Consider the following 22540-nt stretch of genomic DNA (forward strand, 5'->3'; position numbering starts at 1 on the left):
CAACATTACAAAAGTTTGGAGGTTTGATACACAGTAGAGTGTAAGCCACATTCGCTAGTTTCCAACACTAAACCGCACAAGTTACGATCCACTTTAAAAAAAATCTGTAAAATTATGATTACCATCAATTTGTGTATGCTCAGTAAATAAATAAAAAGAGATTGCAGTTTTAATATTGAAGTTGACTAATTTATGCTTGTATGTTGAGCCACTGTTATGCTTAGCAGATGTGAGTTTTGGCCTTTAAACTTAGCTTTAACAATTGGGGTCATATCTTAATAATGCTGAGAGCCAAGTGAGGCAGCTGCTAGTACCATTTTTATAAGTCTTGGTATGACTCGACCAGGATTCGAACCCGCGACCTCTCGCATCTCAGGAATTTTGTGAAAGATATTCGGTCCAAATGCAACTTTTGGAAAATTTTATAAGTAAAATAGATATAAAATGTAATATTATTTCGTTGAATACTAGGGTATGTTTATGTATTAAGTACATACGTTCCGTGGTAAGAGTGGGACTTTCAGCAGAGCATTTTTTTCTATTTGAAATTTTACGTAATATTTTCTCGCTTCCTGAGTATGAGTGCTCTGTTTACTGGCTCTCTCTGATAAACATCTTGCCATGGGTGTTATTATCATCCCACTAATTTTCCCTGCCTGCCTATTATATCAATAGTGTAACTGGTAAATTGTAGGATTCGGTGTCAATATTTCCTATTTTTAGCAACAAACCTTTTAATGTCAGTACAATGTCTATTTCAGGGTGTCAGCTATTGTGTAAGCTTAATTATCTAACTTAACGTACAGTTTTTAGATGACAAATTACATGACAAATAACATCCACAAAGCTTAATTATCTAACTTTACGTACAGTTTTTGGATGACAAATGACAATTAACATCCACATAGCGTAAGTCATCTACTATAAGGTAATGACCATTTAATTTTCGGCGGAGGGGTCGGGGGGTGGGGCTACGATGTTTTTCCTGCCGAGTAATTTTTATTTCTTTATCCTCGAGATAATTATTTTTAAAATAATTTAATTTGTGTAATATAGTGTTAGATTCCTTTAAATCAGAGCAAGACATCTATTCCAGCTATATGAGAATCGGAAAAGTAATAACGAATAACCAGGCTCCTCCCCCAGAAATTTACATTGTTGGTCCCTAAGATAATTTCGGTATACAGTAGTATTATCGCTGTATTTTCAAAAATACGCGGTACGATACCAAGCTCCATGGAAATAGTCCTCTGAGCAGTGTCAAAGTAGAAGTTCAAAGAAACAAATGCCCAAAACACCCCATTTCATAGGTTTTGAAAGATTATAAAAACAACACAGAAACCAATTGGTCAGAGGAAAATAGTAAAACCCTGTTGGGCACCTACCAACAAATTTAGTATGTATAGGTTCAATAAGAAAATGCGAATGGTGTGGGAGGAGAAGTGATGACGAACTATATTCTTGAAATTCCCCTTTTTGACAACTTACTGATGAAGTTTTCCATTAAATCAGTTAGAGAAAAATGAAATTTATTTTATTTCTTATCTGTACTAACTACACATTTAGCATACAATGTTTTTTCGAAAATCATCCAAGTGGTGTATATGTGGGGGGGGGGGGCGCTTTGTTACAGACGGGTGGCCCGATGTAAGGCGAGACTGACGCACGAGAACAATGGCAATATTTTCGCTCTTCGCTGAAGTGGTGGGCTAAAACACTCGACTGTCAAGGTTATGATTCAAGTTCAAGTACAAGATTACTCTCAAGTATTTGTTTGAAACTTAAAACAATAGTTGATTCAAAGCAAATAAATCAACTAGCGACTGACATCAACTCGTATTGTCAATCATACCTATCAAATAGCGATTAACATCAACCCGTATTGTTAATCAAATCAAATATATTTTCAGTCGATGCAAGGAATGCATATAATACAAATAGCTGAAATATGCCTTTTAAAGATTTCAGCATTTTGGTCGCCTCAGTGATCTACCTTGATATGTAAATCATTGTTCGATCTTTTCGCTTATGTTTAATTCATAATGTCGATTACTTTCGGGAATAAAAAAAATCTTTCCGATTTGCTTTCTGAACTATGCAATATGTACGTTTAAATCTTGATCAAGTTTATATATATTTTTAAGCAGATTGAAAGAGTTACACAGAACCTAACAACAGCGTTATTCGACTAAAATGTGTGAGACAAAGAAAAGAAGAGACAGACAAATCTATTGAAAGGAGGTTGTCAAAAATGAATATATTTTTATCAGATCTGAAATTTAAAATATATAAAATCGCTGTTTGGAACAAGTTCCTCAGCTAAAATTATTAACTTGTTCTCACTATAAATTGAACACGTGGTTATCGTCTCTTCGGTAATAAAATATAGAAGTCTGAAAACATTCTACAAAACTTCCATATCACTTTACACCTACAAGGACATTAACTATTAAGGACATTAACTATTTATAGATGTAATCTTATTTTGCATGTGATATGGATTTGCATGGGTTCTTTATTCAAACGTGATCTGAATGTAGAGATGGTTTGTCTAAAAGGCGTGTAGTCTGTAAACAGATAATCTTTCTTAAAGATGGTTTGTCGAAAAGGGGTGTAGTCTGTAAACAGTCTTTCTTAAAGATGGTTTGTCTAATCGGGTTGTCGTCTGTAAAATATTAATCTTTCTTAAAGACGTTTTGTCTGAAAGGTGTGTAGCCTGTACTCAGATAGTCTTTTTTTTAGAGATGGTTTATTTCAAACGGGTGTAGTCTATTCACAGATAGTCTTTCTTAAAGAGGGTTTGTTTAAATAGTGTGGAGTCTGTAAATAGCGAGACTTTCTAAAAGTTGGTGTCTAAATGGGGCGGAGTCTGTACACCTCTAGTCTTTCTAAAATAGTGCTAACGGTGCAAAATAGGTTTGTCAATAGAGATTTGCATATTGATTGTTTATAAATGTAATGTACCTTACTGACCCGACTTTGCCTAATTAATATTTCTGACCTTTGCCAAAGAGTTCTTCTCATCTACATTATATGTAGATTTAAAGCTGTAACACTCGATATCGCTAGTCCGTCGGGAACGTCAACAAGTTCCAATTTGACGTGCATCATGTTAGTGCGTTTCCTTACAGAACACTTTTCAGTTGGAAACCATTGCTGTGCTTGCTGTGCATTGCACATATCACATTATCTACGTGTGTACATTTGGAAGACCCATATCTTCTACAGTCTATAATCTTAATAAGAATTTAACATGACTCACAGAACTTTCAGATTATAAAAAAAAAAAAACACATGGATAATTCTACTCGGCTGTAAAATTTTCATGACGTTGGTATGCCTTAAGTATTGTGTCCAATCTTGGAGCGTCTGATCTTGAGTTTAAATTTCTCGTCCAAACATTTTGGTTGGGTTTCATTAGGTGTTTAACGGAATAATAAAACATATAGGTCATTTAGTGGCAAGGCAACTGGAATAAAGTACACACCCAAGAACAGACCACCACTGATTAGATAGTAGGATTCGAACCCACAACCTTTCAGCTGGTCGCTGCCACCTTAAATCGTCCCTGGTGACAAGCTTGAGTAGTCGTCATGACTATTCTACATCCCGCATCCCCGAACTTACAATATGGTTAGTGTAGGGATGGGGAGGGAGAGGCGGTGCAGCGTGTCTTGGATTGCAATTTTGCCATTTATTTTTTCGACAGTCCTAATCCACATGTTCTTTTTGTTTTTTTTAGAAATCTGCAGCAGCTCATGCCATGCAATTTAATTGACACAGCCATTCTGGGAAACACGCGGCATTTTACGAAATTTCATGCAATTTAACTGACATAGCCATTTTGGGAACCACGCGACATTTGATAATTTCATACAATGTAATTGACATAGTCACTTTGGGAAACAGGAAACATGTTATAATTTCATGCAATTTGACAGACTGAACCACTTTGGGAGACGTGCAAAATTTTATAATTTCATTACTTTAAATTAATTCGAATATTTTTATAGATACTTTATTGCAACCAGAGAGACTCTTGATTTAGATTTGAAAAGGAATTAAAACAACAATCGGTAATGGTATGAATTTAATAATTATCGACGACTTAAATTAAGTTCTATATAGACTGATGCGCAGTCAGATACATTCCTTCAGTAAATTTTATATTGACTCATTCATATTACGGTGAAAACAGTACAAAGCGTTTTTTGTACAACAAATTTATAACGTTAAAGTAGGAAAAAGTAAGGCTCTCGTGAAGCACGTTATTTTCCACCCCGGATGAACAATATAGCCGACAGTGATCCAGTCAGTCTGACTGAGTAAATACTTTTATAAAATTATATTTAGAAAGTAAAGTGTATTTTGTGTGCTATAGCAGTTATGTCAATTAAATGTTTTGAATTCCTCATTTGTTTAATAATATTGAAGAATACTGATTCATGCATAGAAGGTTACTTACAATTTCAAATTTCATACCAAATAATGTAAGAATGTGTCATACCAATATGATACGAAAGACGTGGAAAAAATTCAAATGATTTTTAATTAAAATATGAGTTGAAAAGTCACATTTTAAGCATATTGTTTATAACGCGGTAAGCTATTCCTTTCAGGATTAAACTCTACAAACTTTTTAGGTATATTTCTTTTGTCCTTTGTATTTTTGGCGTGGTATACATATCTGCATCATTTGTTTCAGTCGTGTGCAATCCATCGAAAATAGCTAGGTCAACCCTTTATTTAAATCCATAGTGTTAAAAATACGACCCCCCCCCACATGTCAACATGTGCTTCAATACAATTAAAACGCCACATCATATTAGAATTTATTAGATTTTTCGTGGACTTTAATTCACAAACTTCTACATTAATGTTAAAATAACTGTTTATTATACAGTTTCAAGTGTCAGGTTTTTACTACAGTTAGCTGAAATTCTGACACACACATATCATCATAAACATATTTATAAAAGACCAATATTTCCCCACCAACATGTGCCACTTTCCCTATCAATAAATATCTGATGGTTGATGTTTTCAAATGTAATTGTAGAGGAGGATCAAATCTGGCAAAACGACAGACAGTTGGACGGACAAACAAACATTCAAGCACATACATATACATACATACAGGGGCCCCGAGTGGCCGAGTGGTCTAAAGCGCTCTCCGTCACGGATCACTGCCATCTCACCTCTGTCTGCATAGGTTCGAGTCTCGGGCTCAGCCAATGTGGATATGTGAGAAAGCTTGCCGGTAGCTTCTCGTGGGTCGGTGGTTCTTTCCGGGGTTTTCCCGGGTTCTTCTTCCACCATTAATACTGGCCACCATGTATAGCCTATCTTGTGCTGAAAAATGGCGTTAAACCCTAAAACAACAACAACTACATGCATACATCCATACATCCATCCATCCATCCATCCATACATACATACATACATACACACAGATGATAGATAGATAGATAGATAGATAGATAGATAGATAGATAGATAGATATATAGATAGATAGATAGATAGATAGATGCAGGTCATGCATTATCATTCCAGTACATGCATGTGGAACTTCGCAAGACTTCAATACGGTCTTCCGCCTCAACAACGTCAGTTTATTGCCATCGGATTTTTAAGTACATATCACTGTAAGTTCATTTCTTATTTTCATCTTCGATTTTCTTTTCTGTTTTTTTTTTCTTCTTCTTTTTATGAGATAAGCCTCAATTTTCGTTAACCTTCCTTTGTCATTGAATTTGGCTTATATTTTGTAGAATGTAGGCATGTCTTTAATCTGAATTGGAAATTAACATGAAAAATGCTACACTTTACAAAACTGACTGAAGTTGCATATTTCCGGTTTCTTATAATAACTGTTTATTTGTCTAGGAGAACACATACATGAATTACTCATGTCACAGTCCACTCCCATCACGAAAAAGAATAAAGTGGATCTATGTCTTATTACCCATGAATGTCAAATTGTATATTGTTCGGTCTTTTTGAAGTTCTCTCTCTCTCTCTCTCTCTCTCTCTCTCTCTCTCTCTCTCTCTCTCTCTCTCACACAATGCCATTACAGAAAGTATTTGTTCTTTATTACCTGAAGTCTGTGGCCCAGTTTACGCCTAAACACCATATATGACTGATGCCTATTTTAAGCCGTAACACCATCTATGGCTGAGGCTTATTTTACGCCATAACACCATATAAGGCCGAGGCCCATTTTACGTCATAACACAATATAAGGCTGAGGCCTAGTTGTGCCATAACACTATCTATTGCTGAGTCCCATTTTACGCCACAACACCATCTATGGCTGAGGCTCAGTTTACGCCAAAACGCCATGTATTGCAGAGGCCCAGTTTACGCCATAACACCATATCTATGGCTGAGGCCCATTTTACGCCATAACACAATATAAGGATGATGCATATTTTACGTCATAACACAATATAAGGATGAGGCCCGTTTTACGTCATAATATAAGGCTGAGGCCCAGTTTACGCCATAACATTATCTATGGCTGAGGCCCAGTTTGCGCCATAACATTATCTATGGCTGAGGCCCATTTTATGCCATAACACAATATAAGGATGATGCATATTTTACGTCATAGCACAATATAAGGCTGAGGCACAGTTTACGCCATAACAACATCTATGGATGAGGCCCAGTTTGCGCCACTACATTATCTATGGCTCAGACCCATTTTACGCCATAACACCATCTATAGCTGAGGCTCAGTTTACGTCAAAAACACCATGTATTGCAGATGCCCAGTTTGCGCCATAACACCTATATGGCTGAGGCTCATTTTACGCCATAACACAATATAAGGCTGAGGCTCATTTTACGTCATAACACAATATATGACTGAGGCCCATTATACGTCATAACACAATATAAGGCCGAGGCCCAGTTTACGCCATAACATCATCTATGGCTGAGGCCCAGTTTACTCCATAACACCATGTAAGGCTGAGGCCCAGTTTACGTCATAACACCATCTACTGTAATATTAGGACTTACTATTGGACTATTTCATCAGACAGCTGTTTTCAAAACAATCTACTCATTTAAGAGTGTAATAAGGTATATTTTAAGCCTGTGATGGTTATTGAAAGTATACTGGAAACTAGGCCCAAATCAGATACCAAACAATCAGTTTATTTTCATATATGTTAATTTCTGTCTAAAGGATTTAATTTATGAACGAATGCATTCGTTGTAAAACACCGTTTAAAGTTCGCTGTGTTAACTTTCTAATTGTTTAGCATTCATGCAACCGAAAAATATCGGATTTTCTGAATACTATCATCATACATCCACATTGCTGAAGTCTACATGTCATTGTTGAAGTCTACATGTCATTTCTGAAGTCTATAGGTCATTGCTGAAGTCTATAGGGCATTGCTGAAGTCTATAGGTCATTGCTGGTCTACATGTCATTACTGAAATCTACATGTCATTTCTGAAGTCTACATGTCATTTCTGAAGTCTGTAGGTCATTGCTGGTCTAATTGTCATTACTGAAGTCTACAGGTCATTTCTGAAGTCTATAGGTCATTGCTGGTCTACATGTCATTACTGAAGTCTACATGTAATTTCTGAAGTCTCCATGTCATATCTGAAGTCTATAGGTCATTGCCGAAGCCTATAGGTTATTGCTGAAGTATACACTGGACAACAAATTTTTACAAAAGTCATGTTACTGAAATAAAATTAGTCAATTCTTATCAATTTTTATGTGCTGAACACGAATATGACAGTCAAATTGCAAAATTGGCTCTAGTTTTTTTGTAATCTGCAAGAAATTAATGTTTACATAACGAAATGCATTCCAATAGTAAAAGGTCAACTGTAATAGCCTACCTATAAAAAATCAAGTCATTGACTACATCTTAGATTTCTTCGCCTGTCTCTTGTACAGCTGTTCGGGAGCATCTCTGAGGAGTGTCCAGCAGTAGTCAGCCAGCATTGTAGTGGACCATTTTCCCTGGTATCTTTGTTCCATTGTTGCGATATCTTGATGAAAACGTTCGCCGTGTTCATCACTAACAATACCACAGTTGCTAGGAAAGAAATCCAAATGGGAATGAAGGAAGTGAATCTTTAGAGACATATTGCAGCCAAGTTTCTTATACTTCATCAACATGTCTTCTACTAGTTCCTTATAGTTTTCTGCCCTAACATTTCCGAGGAAGTTTGTAGAAACTAGGCGAAAAGCATTCCATGCTTGTTTCGCGTCACCTTCCAGCAAGTTGTTGAACCGGTCATCTTTGAAAAGCTCTCGAATCTGAGGACCCACAAAAACTCCCTCTTTAATCTTTGCTTCGCTGAGTCGAGGGAATTTTTCATGCAGGTATCGGAATGCTGGCAAAGTCCGGTCAATGGCTTTCACGAAGTTCTTCATCAAACCTAGTTTGATGTGAAGGGGTGGTAGCAAGATTTTCTGAGCCTCAACCAGAGCTGGGTGTTGGATATTCTTCTCTCCAATGGCTACATTCTGCCTGTGAGTCCATTCCTTCCTCATGTAGTGCATTTCCCTTGCTCGGCTATCCCACTCGCATAAGAAACACATGTATTTTGTATATCCTTGCTGCAGTCCCATTAAAAGGGCAACTACCTTCAAATCACCACAGAGGTGCCAGCTGTACTTGTTATACTCAATGGAATTCAGTAGCTGCCTTAAGTTATCGTATGTCTCTTTCATGTGGACAGCATACGCTACTGGAATAGATGGAAGAATGTTTCCATTGTGCAAAAGCACAGCCTTGAGACTCAGTTTCGAAGAGTCCACAAATAGTCTCCATTCTTGTGGGTCATGAGTGATTTTTAAAGCATTCATGAGGCCCTCAATATCGGAACAGAATATCAGATTACTTTCCTTTCTGAAGAAAGGCTCCAATTGCTGGTGGCGCTTTCGATATGCAGTAATTGTGACATCTTCTTCTATAGATTCCATTGTTGGAGTCTTGATCCTAGCAATTTCTGCCATGTTCTTTGATAAGTCCAAATCACGAATCAGGTCATTTAGTTCTTCCTGTGTTATTCTGTGTGGGGTTGATGATGCACCACAGTGAAAATCTGGATCACTGCATGCTGATGGACCAGGAGAAGAACAGGTCGACTCACCTTTGTCTTCGTCAGATGAATCAAGAGAATATTCTGCTGGAGGTTCTGGAATAGGAAGTCCCTCACCATGTGGAACTGGTCTCAATGCAGACGGAATGTTTGGGTAGACTATTCTCGACTTCTTTCGCTTCGTTATTCCGCCGGAAAGAGGAGGAACCAAGCAGAAGTAACAGTCATTTTGGTGGTTGCTTGGCTCTCTCCACACCATTGGGACTGCAAACGGCATTGATGACCTTTTGCAATTCAACCACTGTGAAAACTGTGTTGTACATGTAGCACAGCATATATGCGGAGCCCAAGGCTTGTCTTGGTCACCAACCTTGCATCCGAAGTAAAGATGATATGCCTTCTTCACTTGAGAATTGATACTTTTCTTCTGGTTGGCAAATGTCACTTCCCCACAAATATAGCAAAAATTGTCCGTGGTATTAACACACTTTCGAGGCATTACTGTTCTTTATTGTACGTAAATGGATAAAATAATAAGTTTTATGTAACAGTAGCTTGAACTGTCTCGCACAACGTCTAAAATATTTTAAATGCTGAACCTATCTGATTGGGCTTTATATAGTACACTGCTTACGTCAGCTTCAGCAGCCGCCTGGCATTAGTATAATAGGCCTACACATGTATAGTACACTGCTGACGTCAACTTACTTCAGCAGCCGCATGGCATTATTATTGCATTGCATCAGAAAATGATGCAATCAACTGTGAATGATGTGAGCATGATGGTATTATGCAATGTTACATCATTATTCCAGATGTTGCTGCAGTCCTACTGGAGAAATTTACACAGTGAAACATAGAAAATGAGGTATATGAATATCTTCAAAACGAGAGCCAATACAAATTTTTCACGGTTATATTCGTGTTCGGCACACCAAAATACTACAGATTAGGGCCTTTTCAAGTCAGTAATGATTTCACTGTTGACCAGTGATATAGGTCATTGCCGAAGTCTACATGCCATTTCTGAAGTCTATAGTTCATTGCTGGTCTACATGTTATCACTGAAGTCTACGTGTCATTTCTGAAGTCTATAGGTCATTGCCGAAGTCTATAGGTTATTGCTGAAGTATATAGGTCATTGCTGTTCTACATGTCATTGCTGAAGTCTATAGGTCATTGCCGAAGTCTATAGGTTATTACTGAAGTATATAGGTCATTGCTGTTCTACATGTCATTGATGAAGTCTATAGGTTATTGCTGAAGTATATAGGTCATTGCTGTTCTACATGTCATTGCTGAAGTCTAAATGCCATTTCTGAAGTTTATAGGTCATTGCCGAAGTCTATTGGTTATTGCTGAAGTATAAAGGCCATTGCCGAAGTCTACAGGTCGTCGCAGAAGTCCACATTACATAATGTAAGCGATAGAGAAAGAAAGGAAATATGATATCTTGTTTGCAATCAATCTTTAAACTTTGTATTAAGCATCAGACATCCTACCTGTTCACTGATATTTTTGTATGCGGTCTTGAAAACGAAACGCAGGAAATAACATAGTCATGTTCTTCAAAGTCAACACGTTGACAGTTGGCGCTAAAATTTGACTTCTCGTGGGTCGGTGGTTCTTTCCGGGGTTTTCCCGGGTTCTTCCCCCACCATTAATACTGGACGCCATGTATAGCCTATCGTGTGCTGAAAAATGGCGCTAAACCCAACAACAACAACAACAACTTTAACGTGATAAATTGTTTCAAGAATGAAACTCGTATACATGCACACTTACACAAATCATTGTTTCCAATAATTGATTTGTTTCCTGTACGTCAAAAAATTTACAATTGTAAATAATGAAATTAATTATGCTATTCACTGACTTTTGTGGAGGCTTTGTCTGAAGACAATTCGATTCCCAATCCTTGCTTAATCATCAACCTTTGAATACAAATAAAGGAGACGTTCACACTGTTTCCTTTACGAAGACCAACTTAATAGACTTACGATACAAATTATGTGCGTAGTATGTGACTACTGTAAAAAGCCTAGAAAAAGTATTGGTACTGTGGTTACATAGGACTAAATTAGATTAGGGTTACTTATTAAAAATACGGCTTAGCAAAAACTCGGTTTCTTCCGCAATCTTTTTTGCTTTAATTACATGTTGTTGACTTGGATGCAGTCTATTTTACCATTGTTATGCTATTTCAATATAACACTGCGCGATATAATCAAGATGTCTTTAAGCTTGGCCAGTCGTTTTGTTCGATTCAAGTTTTTACAAATAGTTAATTCCAGTGAAATACACCAAATCGTTAAAAAGTATTTGATATTTAAGAAATGTATTCGAAAGTCGCCGTTATTTAAATGTATACGTTCTTTATCTTTTGAAACGATGTTACTTCTAAAATTAAAACTATTTGGGAAGATGTAAAAGGGGTTCTAGGTTGTAAAGAAACAAGTTTATCTGTAAACATCGCGTGGAGTTTGACCCATAGATACGGTAATTATACCACAATCTACTTGTTGAGTGGAGAGACACTAGGGCGTCAAATACCGATAGCATATTGTTGGCTTAAAACAACAAACACTCCTGTAAAAATATTTCAGTTTTATGAATATCTAAGAAAAGCTTAACCTTATAACATGCTTTTGTTACTATCAAAGAAATGTATTCAATATAGGGGTTAGGACCTGGCTGGAGGCAATGTCCTTCCACGCTATTATTGTTGCCAATTTGAGAATAGTTAACGAATTTCAGTACGAGAACTTGTAGAAAAAGAAATAAAAATTGTGACGCAGATATTATTCTTTGGTACAAAAATGTTTTAGGCATAAAGTAAAAAAATCTTTATGGAGATTGAATTATAGAAATATATGATGTAATGTAATCACAAACTTAAGATTAAAATGAGATAGTTTATATTTTACTACACAGAGAAGTACTACAGAATAATTTTTTCATAATGATGTTTCTGCGGCTCTGACGTTCAACTTAATGGGTTACATGTCGCAATTGGGATTACTTTCTCTATGATTCATAGGCATTATTGAAATGTCCTATCATTTATGTACATAGCAGAAATCTATTCATTGTTCACTTAAATAAATCAAATTGCTGGAAAACAGTGCGAATGAATATTTTCAAGTTAGATAGCAAAAATGAAATTCCGTGGTAATTGTATGCGAATTAAAATCAAACAAACAAAGGAACGAACAAATAAACTACTGGGAATAAAATCAGTCCTTACCTTCTTGTGTGATTGTTAGGCACAACACCCTTTGTTAGAAGAACTGAGATACATAAGTAAGTTGTAGGAAATCCTCAAGCCCTATCTAGAAGACTTAAATGATTATCGTCGTTATTGACCTACGCTGACTGTTGAAGCAGCAGATACGCCGTTAATCAATGACAGACCAATATATTATCACTAGACATCCCGCAAATATAGCACTTATATCGTCGAACATGATTCTTCAAGTCGATAACTCCTTATGTAAATAGCAATATAAGCTCTTTGACACTGCATACAAATTTACACGCACAAGTCTCTAGCATGCACCCTTGCCTTCGTAATATGGTTTTACCCAATTGGGAAAACTCCTCATATGAAGTATTCTTAATTGTATACCAATCAGCACGTACGAATCTCTAGTATGCACCCTTGCCTTCGTATTATGAGTTTGTCCTATTTGGGTAAACTCACTATGTAATGGATTGTTTTTTTGATTAGAATCGGCATATTACGGTCAACCAGGTTCGTCATGTCCTGTTATCAGCATAAAGTAATTGACTATAGCAAAACTCATACAGGTTATGTAGTCGTTCAGAACCGACTATTTCACTATCGGGTATCATATTTTAGGATTTGATAAACATGCCATTAAATGGCAGACATTCACTTTATTTGGTTCTTTATTCATCCATGTTCCTTTGGAAGGTCATTATTTACACGTCCCGAAAATATGTACGGCAAAATTAATGTTAAATGACGTTGATAGTTTTGGGCGAGGTAAGCCAAAAGGTGTGATCCAGTACATACCGGACTGTATATATCGCGCTGTGATGTCACAATGAAGGCAGCAATTCATACTGCCCTGTTATTTGTAATGATATACCCTACGTCATCTTTTCTTGATCCAATTTAATAATTGATCACCATCGTAAAAGTCCACAACGATTAATAATTTTCATATGGAATTTTTTTTTATAAAAATAAAATTACATTTATGTTGTATAGCATTCAATAGTCATGACTGAATATACTTTGGTTAGATTATTTTAGGACTAAATTTTAGAACAACAATTCATATTTATTTTATTTGAGTAAATGAGTCTAAATGAAAACATTGACATACACTTTAGTACATGAATGGGTAAGGGGGTTTAAAATACTATCGCACATAAATGGGTACCCTTTAGGGATCCAGGGGTACACCCCTATTCAAAATTTAATGTATCCATTATAGACACGAGAGGAAACTCAACAGCTTCCACCTGAGATGTCTGCGGCGCATTCTGCACATCCAGTGGCAGGACAAAGTACCCAACACAGAGGTTCTAGAACGCGCCAACATGAACAGCATGTTCTCCATTCTCAGCGAGAGGCGCCTTCGCTGGCTTGGCCATATCAAAAGAATGGACCCAGGTCGCATTCCCAAGGACCTGTTATATGGGGAGTTAGCAGAAGGTGCACGACCAACTGGACGACAACATCTGCGCTACAAAGATGTTTGCAAGAATGATATGAAGACGGCAAACATCAATGTCAACGACTGGGAGAGCTGTGCAAACAACCGTTCCAGCTGGCGTCCAGCTGTCAGGCAGGGAGTTCAAAACGCAGAGGAAGAGAGAAGAATAAAACAAGCTGAAAAGAGAGCTAGAAAGAAGGATAGACAAAAGCTTACTTTGGAGCTACGCCATCGTCTCCCGTAGACGGACGGATGCCAAGATATAGATATAAAATCCAGTTTGAATACTTCTGGTGGAAAAGAAGTCACACATCAAGGGGAGCTGATGAACAGGCTGTCAGATTAAGGGGGATTGATTTGGTGTTTCACAGCACATCAACACAAGTATGTTATATCGTACAGAAGTAATTGGAGTAAAGTGCCTTGTCCAAAGAGACAGCACGGTTGATGGCCCGGGTTGATCCGATAGTAGGATTCGAACCCGAGACCTAACTAATGCTGATTATATTAACAATGAAGAGATCCAGTCTGTGCTTGTCAAGAATGGAGCTTTTCGTCCCATATCCTTAAGTCCCTTATCAAGAGGAAGAAGAAGGAAGTACGTGATAGTATCGTGATTTGTCCCAAATATACATAATTTAAAGGACCCCCGCCCCTGCCAAAAATAGACCACCACCCAATACAACCCCAACAAATAAATGCTTTTTTAAATAATATTGTATTGATTATATATTGCATAAATAAAATCATTTTATTTTGGCACACGAATTTATTTAATCTTTTTCGTGAGGTTTGGTTTCTAGTTTTAGACCTTTCCGTTATGGTTTTTTGTGAGGTTTGGTTTCTAGTTTTAGACCTTTCCGTTATGGTTTTTCGTGAGGTTTTGTTTCTAGTTTTAGACCTTTCCGTTATGGTTTTTCGTGGGCATGGCCATGTTCGTATCAAGTGACATTTCGCCATTACGGTTCTGATATCGCCCAGTGTTCGGTACTAAGCTGTATTCGTATACATTTACTGGATTTTTTTTTTTGTACAATCACTAGAGTTATTTGGTGAAATGAGTTCCCTATAATTTCATTTTTGTTATAATTTACGCTTTTCCCCGTGTAGTTTCGTAAATTTTATTAATTTTTTTGTTTTAAAATATATTGTATCCCGAGGCAGCAAAGCAATGAATAAACAATTTCTCATTTTTTATTCATAGATTTTAATTTTTTTTAATTGATTAGCTAAATGTATCATATTGCCTTCAAATGAAATTTAATTTCTTTTTATATTCTTGCCCTTGCGTCACGTCAATCACGTTAGCTAAGACAAGTACTAATTTTCTTATCTTCACTTTAGTTCACTTTTTTCGCGCACTAATTCTTATACGTTTTTGTGAAAATACCACTGAAGTAGTAGCAAAATTTAGTTATTTATACTGGTAAATAAAGACACAAATGAATTAATTAAATCATGCTAATTTCAACATATAATTAATCGATCATTAAATACAATTATATTCACTTTGTCGAATACATTTAAAAATACCATGAAGACTTAAAAGCTATAAACTATCCCAGATCCGATCCTCATTAACAGACCCACTTCCTCCAAGGTCTGTCCTTCATTAACAGACCCATTTCTTCCTAGATCCGTCTCTCAATAATAGACCCACTTCTTCCCAGATCCGCCCATTATTAACAGATCCACTTCCTCCCAGATCCGCTCCTCATTAACAGACCCACTTCCTCCCAGATCCGCTCCTCATTAACAGACCCACTTCCTCTCAGATCCGCCCTTCATTAACAGACCCACTTCTTCACAGATCATCCTCACCTTAACAGACTTGCTTCTGCCGCTATTGCCCATGCAGTTGTTGCAGTTAGTATTGCTACATACGCTACTGCTTTCATATGTAGTTTTACGCTATTACTAGCTCTGGAAAACTTCAGCTCCTGATATCTAAATCCCATATTTGAGCAACATTCTTGCCTTAACGTCATATACTTTGTTGACGTTCACCCTAATAATTTAAAAGTAAATTAGTGCACATCGGCCATACGTTTGACAACAACTTTCGGTCCGGATGAAATACTCAGGTGCAGAACTTTGCCTCTGGTTAGCAGTAAAGCAAACGGTCCCCAGATGGCGTTATCGCATCACTGGCAGGGCCATTATCACAAATAGCAATCTGCACATTTCTTATAGAAACTCCTATTGTTTTTACTTTATTGTTTAAAGGGATTCGCAAAATATTACAGAAAATATGAGAAGAATATTTTATGACGCAGTAGGGATCTGTTTTCAGTAATGAGGTCAGCCCGTCCGTCAACATGATCTGAAAAAGCTAATATATTTTTAAAATTAAAAAAAATCGTATTGAAATCATGAAACTACATCACCAACACAATCGTTTATGTTACGTATTGTTTGCTAAACTCGTTAAAAAAAAGACTAACAGCAGAAACCTTTGCTTCCATATGGTACGTCGTCATGGGTGGAACTGGCATTGCAAAAAGCTTCTACTTCCTATGGCATATCGTTGAGGGCGAAACTGGCATCGCAAAAGCGAATCTCTACATGCTTTATCCTAAATAGATCAGATATCAGTCATCAAATAAATTATCCTCTTCTCATCTACAAAGTCAGGCATATATTAGACATTTGGATAAGAGAGGCAGATTTAGTTAATCTGAAGTGAAGCTTTCCATTATCCGTAGGGTAATTAGGGTAATTAACGTGAAATCAGTACAATAGGGAGGGTAATTAGAGTAATTAACGTGAAATCACTCAAATAGGGAGGGTAATTAGAATGAAACCCACAACCAACTATGATAATTAGCACTAACTCTGTCAAATACGATTCATCTAAACATATTCCTTTATATATAATCGCATCAATATTAATTTAGTCAATATCCGGAAATCTCTGTTGTAATAGAAAATATTGTTGTCAAGGCCGTATTCAGGTTTTTTTGTGTGTAATCGAGCGAAAACATTTACACTATAACGTTATCTCTCTCGCTCTCTGTCATTTTATTTGTTGTTAATCAGTTTCATATACATTGTTGCATGCACGAGCTTGCAATTGCATGTATAAATTCACATTTCTACTTATGTAAACACGCATAAAAAGTATACTTTGGTTACAAAAATGACTGAAATGTAAAGTTAAACGAGGATGACCTTTGATCAAGTACTCACTGGTGTTGTTTACGTGCCACTGGGGACGAATAGACAATACAAGTGTTAAAGACTCCTTTCATTCTAAGCATTCTGATATCCGAATTGTTAACTGAATCATTCTCAACTAACAATCTCATCTTGTGTTGCGAGTATGGATTACACAGACCGATCCCTTTTATAACAATTTTGTCTTGTGCTGCGTTTTGGATTACACAGACCAACCCCTTTTATAATAATTCCCTATTGTGTTGCATGTATGTAATACACAAACCGATCCCATTTGTAACAATCCCTACTGTGTTGCATGTCTGGACTATTTGGACCGGTCCTTTTTGTAACATGCCTGTGTTGTTGCATGTCTGGACTACTTAGACCGATCTCTTTTGTAACATTCCCGCCTTGTACTGTATGTATTGAATACACAGACCGTTCCCTTTTGTAACAGTCTCGTATTGTGTTGCATGTATGGACTACACAGACCGATCCCTTTTGGAACAATCTCGTATTTGCATGTATGGAATACAAATACCGTTCCCTTTTGTAACAATCCCATATTGTGTTTTATGTATGGAATACACAGACCGTTCCCTTTTGTAACAATCTCATATTGTGTTGTATGTGTGGACTACACAGGCCGTTCCGTTTTGTAACAATCCCATATTATGTTGTATGTATGGAGGACACAGACCCTTCCCTTTTGTAACAATCTCGTATTGTGTTGCATGTATGGACTACACGGACCGAACCCTTTTATAACAATTCCGTCTTTTGTTGCATGCACGTGCTGTACGGACCAATCCCTTTTAAAACCGCCGAAGAAAGTAGTTCAGTTTTTAATGTTATTGATACAAACATCGTAATGATAATGCTATAGAACTGATAGGAAAAAAAAAATAAGGATTTACTTACCAAATGGCAGAGTTCAAAGTCGGTGGAGCAACAAAACTGGTTCTAATGGATGAGATACAACTTCGTACATACATACATACATACATGCCTGCCTGCCTGCCTGCCTGCCTACCTACCTACCTACATACATACATACATACATGCATACATACATGCATACATACATACAAGGAAAACCACACGCATTCTAATGATTTTCCATATCTGCAGTCATTAGACGTCTATCGATACAATATTTGTTGTCACATCACAGATAAACAAAAGGAATCTACCACTTATGGATGTTATGCATCAAATTGAATTAAAATATTATCTTTGTATAAGATTTCAATTGACAGTTGATCCAATGATAACTATGAAATCGAACTGAAAGTTCTTATCTTTGTATAAGATTTCAATTGACAGTTGATCCAATGATAACTATGAAATCGAACTGAAAGTTCTTATCTTTGTATAAGATTTCAATTGACAGTTGATCCAATGATAACTATGAAATCCAATACTAAGCATCAAATCGAACTAAACATTTATCCTTGTCTAAGATTTCAATTGACAGTTGGTCCAATGCTAGGCATCAAGTCAAACTAAACATTTATCCTTGTCTAAGATTTCAATTGACAGTTGGTCCAGTGCTAGGCATATAGTCAAACTAAACATTTCTCCTTGTCTAAAATTTCAGTTGACAGTTGGTCCAATGCTAGACATCAAGTCAAACTAAACATTTATCCTTGTCTAAAATTTCAATTGACAGTTGGTCCAATGCTAGGCATATAGTCAAACTAAACATTTATCCTTGTCTAAAATTTCAATTGACAGTTGGTCCAATGCAAAGCATGAAGTCGAACTGAAAGGTTATTCTTGATACAATGCTATGCGTCAAAGTCGAGCTATAATATTATCCTTGTCTAAGATTTCAGTGTTTATTGGACCCAATGCTAAGCATCAAATCGAACTAAACATTTATCCTGTCTCAGATTTCAATTGACAGTTGGTCCAATGCTAGGCATCAAGTCAAACTAAACATTTATCCTTGTCTCAGATTTCAATTGACAGTTGGTCCAATGCGAGGCATCAAGTCAAACTAAACATTTATCCTTGTCTCAGATTTCAATTGACAGTTGGTCCAATGCGAGGCATCAAGTCAAACTAAACATTTATCCTTGTCTCAGATTTCAATTGACAGTTGGTCCAATGCGAGGCATCAAGTCAAACTAAACAGTTATCCTTGTCTACGATTGTAATTGACAGTTGGCCCAATGTTAAGCATCAAGTCAAACTAAACATTTATCCTTGTCTCAGATTTAATTGACAGTTGGTCCAATGTTAAGCGTCAAGAAGAACTAAAATATTTTCCTTGTCTACGATTGTAATTGACAGTTGGCCAAATGCTAAGCATCAAGTCGAACTAAATTTAGTTTGATATTTTCCTCAAAAGATTTGGTCACGAAAAAAATCTGGTGATAAGAACGTTGGAAATGTCGTTTTCTTCTTGGATCCTCCTAACCCCAATTTTTTTTTCCGGGCGTGGGGTGTTATTTTCCTTTTTTCCTAATCTGTAATACCAATTTCTTTGGGACAAAACTGTTTCCAATCTATTCTCCTATCTATAGCTTATGAAGATGAACATATATATATATATATATATATATATATATATATATATATATATATATATATATATATATATATATATATATATATATATATATATATATATATATATATATATATATATATATATATATATACAAGTGATCTTAAACCATTAAGTTTTACTTTTTAAAACGATTCGTGGAACTATATCAAATGTGTCTCGACTAATGGACGGTGAGCCTGGGAAAACAAGGTTTTAAATGTCTGCAAATGAATATCTTTTCTCAAAGTGAATATCGAGATATCTATAAAGTCTGCAAGTTTATAAACCGTTATTATCAAACTATTTTAGAAGACAATGCCAATGGTAATTTGACCTCACTTTAACTTGAGCATGATGTTATCCTAAGCTCAGTAGGGAACTTGGGTTGGAAAAGCATAATACACAATTAATCATAATGAATAAAGACCCTTTCTTTCGACAGAGGACGTCTCACTTCACAGATAATTACTGTTTGCCAAGTGAACTGTCTTTTCAGATAGTCTGTATGGGTGGTTTGTCTAAACGGGTGTTGTGGGTAGGTACAATATATATATATATATATATATATATATATATATATATATATATATATATATATATATATATATATATATATATATATATATATATATATATATATATACACCAAGTAATTATCCCGTAATGGAAGTTTTGCAATGCTGTTTAAATTTTTTTATGTACATGTGATGTAGGTTACAGATTGAATGGTACTTATATATGACATTTGGCCTTCGAAAAGATCATTTCTCTTCAACTTTAAATGTAAATAATTGTTTTTGCTGAATTCTATATCCCACCTTTTCTGGATAATTCGCAATATATGTCGGTGATCTTTCATCTGTTGCACATTATTTTCGTGCATTTCAGTGTCGTATGTGTTCAGCGTGCACTTCCGTGCAGAATGCATTTCAGCATATATTTTTTGTTGCTCCGTGATGTATCTACATTACAGCTTGAAATTACTATTTATTCATTTTTACTGGAATATCTACAATGTGGGCTGTATATTACCCAAGTCTTTATTCAACATCTGGCTTCACTTTGCAAACTGTAGATTGCCAAAGTCTATATTCAGCAATTGACTTAACGTTGTAGACTGTATATTACCCAAGTCTATATTCAACAACTGATTTAACATTGTAGACTGTAGATTACCCAAGTCTGTATTCAACAATTGACTTAACGTTGTAGACTGTAGATTACCCAAGTCTGCATTCAACAATTGATTTAACGTTGTAGACTGTAGATTACCCCCGTCTGCATTCAACAATTGACTTAACGTTGTAGACTGTAGATTACCCAAGTCTATATTAAACAATTGACTTAACATTGTAGACTGTAGATTACCCAAGTCTATATTGAACAATTGTCTTAACGTTGAGACCGCTCCGGTGGCATAGTGGTAGAGCGTCCGCCTCGGATGCTGGAGGTCGTGGGTTCGAACCCTGGCTGAGTCATACCAAAGACTTTTAAAAATGGTACTAACAGATGCCTCGCTTGGCGCTTAGCATTAAGAGGTTAGTGTTAGGACTGGTCGGCCTGGTGTCAGGATAATGTGACTAGGTGGGACATCATGCTACATGTCTGCGGCATGATGCCTCAGTGCTTGCTAAACATCACTATAAACTGTCACACTGTAGACATTGTAGCGACATGACTGAAAAATTGTTAAAGCTACGTTAAAAAAAATCACACACACACACACACACACACACACACACACACACACACACTTAACGTTGTAGACTGTAGATTACCCAAGTCTATATTCAACAATTGACTTAACGTTGCAGACTAGAGAATACCTAAGTCTATATTGAACGTTTAACTTAACGTTATAGACTGTAGATCTCCTATGTGTATATTGAACCATGTTGGTATGTAATCCATTTATCAACTGTCAAGGACTCGGAAAAAAAATCACTTTACTTTTTTTATCGTTCGTTGACCCATACAGATTTGACAAACACACTTACTTCCTTTGTTGTACAGAAAATATGAGTTTAGCGTGAATCATATATTTAGGATATGAATACAGCTCGGAGTATTACAATCAAAATATTGTCTAAGCTTTGACAAGAAAAAAAACATGGTGTTTTTATCCTTACAAAATCACTAGATGGAGTAAGTTATATATTTGTAAAAATATATGCCGCTAGAAGAATAGGCAAACATATTTTTAAAATCACTTACGTTGTCTGTGCGACGGTAATGTCGCATGATTATGTAACTTACGTTGTCTGTGTGACGGTAATGTCGTATGATTATGTTACTTACGTTGTCTGTGTGACGGTAATGTCGTATGATTATGTAACTTACGTTGTCTGTGTGACGGTGATGTCGTATGATTATGTCATTTACATTACTTACCTTGTCTGTGTGAATGTAATGTCGTATGATTATGTAACTTACGTTGTCTGTGTGACGGTAAAGTCATATGATTATGTCACTTACGTTGTCCGTGTAACGTAATGTCATATGATTATGTCACTTAAGTTGCCTGTGTGACGTTAATGTCGTATGATTATGTCACTTACGTTGTTTGTGTAACGTAATGTCGTATGATTATATAACTTACGTTGTCTGTGTGACGGTAAAGTCATATGATTATGTCACTTACGTTGTCCGTGTAACGTAATGTCATATGATTATGTCACTTAAGTTGCCTGTGTGACGTTAATGTCGTATGATTATGTCACTTACGTTGTTTGTGTAACGTAATGTCGTATGATTATGTCACTTACGTTGTTTGTGTAACGTAATGTCGTATGATTATGTCACTTACGTTGTTTGTGTAACGTAATATCGTATGATTATGTCACTTACATTGTTTGTGTAACGTAATGTCGTATGATTATGTCACTTACGTTGTTTGTGTAACGTAATGTCGTATGATTATGTCACTTACGTTGTTTGTGTAACGTAATGTCATATGATTATGTCACTTAAGTTGCCTGTGTGACGTTAATGTCGTATGATTATGTCACTTACGTTGTTTGTGTAACGTAATGTCGTATGATTATTTTTCTCAC

General features: G+C 36.1%; 1 protein-coding gene across 3 annotated transcripts in view; it reads right to left on the reverse strand.

Moving 5' to 3' along the window:
• LOC149800703 (uncharacterized) overlaps nucleotides 1–22540 on the reverse strand; it is a 99584-nt gene that overhangs the window by 20952 nt on the left and 56092 nt on the right. Inside the window, exon 1 of one of the 3 annotated variants that reach the window (XM_089954740.1) lies at nucleotides 12331–12701. The exons of the other annotated variants lie outside the window; for them this stretch is intronic. The gene's annotated coding sequence lies outside the window, so the exon portion shown is untranslated. Of the gene's footprint in view, nucleotides 1–12330; nucleotides 12702–22540 lie in introns of those variants that run through there. 3 annotated transcript variants of the gene reach the window in all.

Source organism: Sinohyriopsis cumingii, chromosome 4 (genome assembly GCF_028554795.1).
Source record: "Sinohyriopsis cumingii isolate HCF-2022 chromosome 4, ASM2855479v2, whole genome shotgun sequence".
Taxonomy (NCBI): domain Eukaryota; kingdom Metazoa; phylum Mollusca; class Bivalvia; order Unionida; family Unionidae; genus Sinohyriopsis; species Sinohyriopsis cumingii.